This window comes from Elephantulus edwardii, unplaced genomic scaffold, assembly GCF_000299155.1.
Source record: "Elephantulus edwardii isolate Elephantulus edwardi_28Jun2011 unplaced genomic scaffold, EleEdw1.0 scaffold00038, whole genome shotgun sequence".
In the NCBI taxonomy this organism is placed as follows: domain Eukaryota; kingdom Metazoa; phylum Chordata; class Mammalia; order Macroscelidea; family Macroscelididae; genus Elephantulus; species Elephantulus edwardii.
The window spans coordinates 20712118-20718571 of record NW_006399788.1 but is presented as its reverse complement, the minus strand read 5'-3'; positions in this window follow the sequence as shown (position 1 = coordinate 20718571).

Genomic DNA, 6454 nt, shown 5'->3' with positions numbered 1-6454 from the left:
TAGCATTTGTCCCTTTGTGACTGAGATACCTCACTCAGCATAATGTCCTCCAGGGTCACCCATTTTGAATAATATTGCATGAGTTCCTTGTTCTTATGTTTCAATGAATGCAGCATAGTATTCCATTGTGCGAATATACCACAGCTTCTCTACCTATTCGTTTGTTGATGGGCATTTAGGTTGTTTCCAACTCCTTGCTCTTGTAAACAAAGCCGCGATAAACATGGGTATGCATATATCTACTTGCATGTCATTTATGGTCTCTTTAGGGTATATTCCCAGAAGTGGAATTGCTGGGTCAAATGGTATCTCTATTTGCAACTTTTTGAGAAAGTGCCACATCGCTTTCCACAGTGGTTGCACTATTTTACACTCCCACCAACAGTGAATAAGGGTTCCAGTCTCTCCACAACCTAGCCACAGTTTGTTTTCTTGATGTTGAGCTTCAATGCATATTAAAGGCTGTAGTCCTTGACCTTCTGCAGCAAGTGTTTCAGGTCTTTCTCAGTTTCAGCAAGCAGGGTTTTGTCATCTGCATAAAGGTAGTTGATGATTCTTCCTCCAATCCTGATGCCACACTTCTCCTCATAGAGCCCAGCCTCCAAGAGAATCTGTTCCGCATATATATTGAAAAAGTGTGGAGACAGGACATATCCCTGGCATACACCCTTCCTAATTTTGAACCATGCAGTGTTTCCTTGCTCTGTTCTGATGGCTGTTTGCTGGTCCGAGTATAGGTTTCGCATAAGCAAAATCAAGTGTTCTTGGATTCTCATTCTTCTCAGAGTCAGACACAGTTTGTTGTGATCCACACAGTCAAATGCCTTTGCATCAATGAAACATAGATAGACATTCCTCGGATACTCTATGCTTTCAGCCAAGATCCATCTGACACTAGCTATAATATCCCTAGTACTAGTACCACAGCCTCTACTAAACCCAGCCTGTTGACTATTTCATAATAAGATCATTTTTCTTATAAAAAATTTCTAATTTTTTAATAAACTATACACATAATGAACTATTAAATTCTTTTGATGTGATGACTACTGAAAAATGGCTAGATAATGTGAACAAAGCCTCAAGTATCTGCACATGAGCATGTTAATAAAATAAACTAGTGTTTGAATGAAATGTCAACAAGCATTTGTATGACTTGACTAATAATAGAAATATTGACAAATAGACAAATCAAACAATATCCACCACTTGCCTAATTTGCCATACTGTGTTGGCTTCTGTGTTCCTGTCATGCTGGAAGCTATTATTATAATCTAATACAAATGCATTTATGTGTAGTTTATTAGAAAAAGCCAAGGTGTTACCCTTGGATTCAATACATTGTTCTCAAGTGATATAAAAACCAGGCAATCTACTACTGTCCTCTTACAATAGGTGCAAACCACCAATCTTTTGGTTCATAGACTGATATGTTACTTATTAGGCCACTAGGGATCCTTTAAATGATACTGCTGCAATTTAGTACTGTTTGACTTGACTCCAACTCACAGTAACACCAAATACAGTAGATCCAAACCCTGCCTGGTCCTGCACCATTGTGCACAATCTTTACTCTGTTAAGCCCTTTGTTGCAATTTGTTCCACCTCACTGGGGTGCTTTCTTCTCTACTGATTCTCAATTTTTCCAGTCATATGTCAAGTGATATACAAACCTCAAACTCATTGTCATTGAGTCAGAACTGACCTTCCAACCATCGGTGACCTTCCAACAGGTTTTAGGAGGCTCTGTTACATAGAACACTGGCCATCTTCAGATCACCATTATTTCACCATTTATCTTTGCTCCTCTTTTTTCATGAATTGCATTTAGACTTAGATACTTAATAATTTTATAATTGATCAAAATAATCCACCACCTAGCTAATGAAAATATCCTTCCTTGTACAGCTAAGAATTTTTAAGACGTATTAGAGTATTACTCACTGAAGCCGCATCTCTCTTTCTCAAACATTTAACCACTCCCATTTCACAATTTCTCTGTAATTTAACAAGTCTCAATAGGATTTCCATCTTTCTTTTGTAAACCTGGTATTACAGGTTGTCATTTAAAGTCATTAAGTATTACAATAGCCCAGTTTGCACTCTTAGGAAATCTAATCAACCTAACTATAGGTCACTTGTATTGGAAAAGCTCTCAGGTGGATCACTCACTCACAATTCCGTTCTGACTCTTAGCACCCCTCCTTCTGATCTCTGAGGCTGTACATCTTAATGGGAGGAGACTGACCATAGCAATTGTTTAAGTTTCACACTTGATGCGATGACCTCAACAGTTGTGAGTTTAAAAAGCAAACAAATCCCAAACATGAATAACATTCTTGTCTTGTTTTTGTTTTTTTATTTTATTGGTTTGCAACCATTCATATATATGGTTTCAGTCATGTATATTGTGTTTTATGCTAACATTGATACATTCTGTATTTTATATCATTAATACTATTGATTCACGCCTATTATCATCATGTCTTTTGAAGTCTCCATAACTTTTCCATTCTTCCTTCAGGGCCCTATCTGCCCCCTAATCTCTATTATCCTAGTGCTTTCTACCCCTCCCTTCTTCTCCCCTTCCCTTTTTATTTTGAGAATTTATGCATATCTTGCCCAGTCATTCTCCTATTTTCACAATAGTGATTTATTGCAGTATTTGTCCTTATGTAACTGAGTTATTTCACTCAACATAAGACTTACTAGTCTCTCCCATATTATATAGTGTTTTACTAAATCGTTAGTTATTACTTAGTGCCACATGGTTTTCCATTGTGTGGATGTAACACAATTTCTCAATCCATTTCTTTGTTGATGGGGATATAAATACTTTTTAAATAAAAATTAAAGCCACAAACCCATTTGGAACAAAATGTCAAAATTTTAGAGTCCAATAAGACCCAGTACTAAAGTGAGTTGATTGAAGCAAGTTATGCAAGTGCAGGGTCAAATCTTGTCTTTACTAAATTTTTACTTTGTATTTCTTACTTTTGACAAATTTAGAAATGGGATTTATTTTAATTGATGAGTATTTTACACACTCCTTTAGAGTCTATGCCCTAGGGAATTGCCTCACTCACCTCATGTAGTCTCAGTCCTGGAACATTCCTTAGACAAATGCAGAGAATTTGCTTGTTTCTCACTAACAGATGCTCTTCTCCTACATGAATAAGGCTAACTGCTTCTACTGATGACTTTTACTTACCACTTTTGTAAGGGAGACAAGGAGGTGAGAAAATAATTTGGCGTGAGGGCAAAGTGTGAATAACTGTTGATTTCAAATCCTGAAGTGGCAGGCCGGCTGCAGAAGATCTCTCAGAAAAGATAAATGGCCTTAAGAAAAATATGGGCTTAAAACAGCATAAAATAAGATGTAATTGTCATATCATATGATCAGAATTTCTCTTAAATAAACTTGAGCAAAATGAATCCTGGGGAATAATAAAATATAATTATAGGAAAAAAAATACAAAAAAAAATGACAGAAGATTCACTAATTGAAGCCCTGGGACGAGCAAGGGTCACATTTAGAACTTTCAGACCTCTTCCTTTCCATCCACACCTCACTTCTGTCTGCTTAGTTCTATTTTGAGGATAACGTCTCTCCATTTGTCAAGAAAAGGAGCCTCCAGCATCCCGTACTCACATTCTCTGAGATTAGTCAATCTGACAGAGTATCTTTCTTCTATTATACACGTGCTCATTTAAAGAAAGACTTCATTTGGCTTTACTTCAGTCATCAGGTTACACTGTTGTCAATGAAGTTTGGTGCTATGATTAACTAGAGCAAAGTCACAGGACAGGGGATGAAGCACTATGAAGGTAGTGTCTCCTTGAAATCTGAGAGGACACTCCCCTGGGAAAAAGGTACTTGGAAGACAGTAATCCCACTACTAGATATTTATCCCAAAGAGGAAAGAGTGGAGACACAAAATGGATTCCAGCCCCACTAATACACAACCATATTTATTGTAGCATTATTTCTAATAACAGCAAAGAGTTGAAAGCAATCCAAGTGTTCATCAAGGGCAGAATGGCTGAAGAAATTGTGGGTCATTCCCACAATGGATCATTATGTAGCACTAAAAAATAATCAAGAATTTGTGAAATATTACATAACAAAGATGAATCTAGAACAAATTATGCTGTGTGGTGTAAGCCAGTCACACACACAAAAAAAGACAATTACACTATAAGGTCACTGTTATAGAAAGCTGGGAAACTTTCACAGAAAATATAGGTCTCGGAGGTGTAACAGTGATAGGAAAGGAGGGAGAGGTAAGTAAAAATTAATAAATGGCTAAGTTAGGTGAAGGGAAAAGCAATATACAGGAAAGGGTTGAGTATGTATTATATTGAATTAATTATAGTACTCAATGGCAACTAATGCTATAAAACAAGATGTTTATGAATGATTGCATGGGAAAATAATATGATTTGTAAACCCTCACTAGAAAAAAAACCAAAATTAAAAGAATATTTATAATGAAAACAGAATAAGTAAAACAATGTAACTGGCTAAAGACAAAAACAAAAAACAAAACTGCATAGGTTGTCCCTAAATGGTTCCAGCTAACATATTGAACATTTTTATTAAAGATTCTAGAGAAGGATCCTGGTGGAAAGGAAGTTCGTATACTCATGGCCATGGAAGCTGGATGAATGCCTCACACTCTTACCCTGAGATAATCTTTAAACTTTTAACCAAATAGAAACACTGAAGTCTTAAAACCAGGTAATACCTAAGCTTGACTGGTAAAGTATGTCTGCCTTGAATGATTCCTTAAAGCCAAACTATACTTAGCATAACTTGTTGTTGTTGTAGTTATGTGCCATCGAGTCGCTTGCGACTCATAACGACCCTATGTACAACAGCCCTAAACCCTGCTCTATCCTGTGCCAATCACATTGCCTCTGACTCACCCACCCCAATTACCCCAGTCACTGAATCAATCCCTCCTGCACTGTCCCTCCACCCTACCAAGCATTATGTCCCTCTCCAACGACCTGTCTCTCCTTACAACATATCCAAGGTATGTCAGATGAAGCCCCAGAATCCTTGCCTCCAAGGAGTAGCCTGGTTTAACCCTCTCCAGGATGAATCTATTTGTTTTCTTGGCAGTCCAGGGTACATTCAATACTCTTCTCCAGCACCACAGCTCAAAGGCATCAATCAGTTCTCCTTCTATCCTCCCTAGTCATTGTCCAACTCTCTGATGCATAACAAGTGATTGCAAAGACCATGGCCTGTATCAGGCACACCTTAGTCTCCAGAGAGATACCGTTGCTCTTGAGTACTTTAGAGAGGCCTCTAACAGCAGACTTTCCCATCGCAATACGTTTTTTTATTTCCTCGCTGCTGGTGCCAAGAGTGTTGACCATGGAGCCGAGCAAACTAGCAAAGAAAATATTTAGCAGTGTTCTACTTGTATATGATATTGTTCAATAATTTTCACATCCTTTTGAATTATGTTTCTTGGGAATGGGAGCAAATAAGGACCTCTTCTGATCAGTCAGCCAGGCAACTGTTCTCCAAATTTCTTGACATAAACTTGTGAGCATATACAGGGCTACATCTGTCATTTGAAATATTTCAAGTGGTATTTGATTGATTCCTAGGACCTTATTCTCTTGCCAATGCCTTCAATGCAGCTTAAATTTCTTCCTACATTATCAATTGGTTCCTGATCATCTGATATTTCCTGAAATATTTCAGTGTCATTCAATTTTTTTTTTGGTACAGTGACTATGTATTTTTCTCCATCTTCTTTTGATGTTTCCTGGATCATTCAATTCAAACCATGCTTCCTGGATTTTGCCCATGTTTGTTGTTATGTGCTATCGAGTCGCTTGTAACTCATAGTGACCTTATGTCCAAGAGCCCTAAACCTTGCTCTATCCTGTGCCAACCTCACTGTTTCTGCAACACCCACTCCCATTACCCCCATCACTGAATCGATCCATCTCATCAAAGGTCTTCCTCTCCTTCACTGTCCCTCCACTTTCCCAAACATGATGTCCCTCTCCAAAGACCGGTCTCTCCTTGCAACATGCCCAAAGAATGTCAGATGAAGCTTCAGAATCCTTGACTCCAAGAAGCAGCCCGGCTTCACCCTCTCCATGACAAATCTGTTCTCCTAGCAGTCCATGGTATATTCAATACTCTTTTCCAGCACCATAGCTCAAAGGCATCAATTCTATCATCCCTAGTCACTGTCCAGCTCTCCAGCACATAACACCCAATTGCAAAGGCTATATAACCCAGATAAGGTGCACCGTAGTCTCCAGCTTGACATCGTTGCTCTTCAGTACTCTGGAGAGGTCCCTGACAGCTGACTTGCCCAATACAATTCATCTCTTGATTTCCTGGCTTCTGGTACCAAGAGTATTGACTGTGGAGCCAAGCAAACTAAAACTGTTAACTATCTCAATCTCTTCACCATCCATA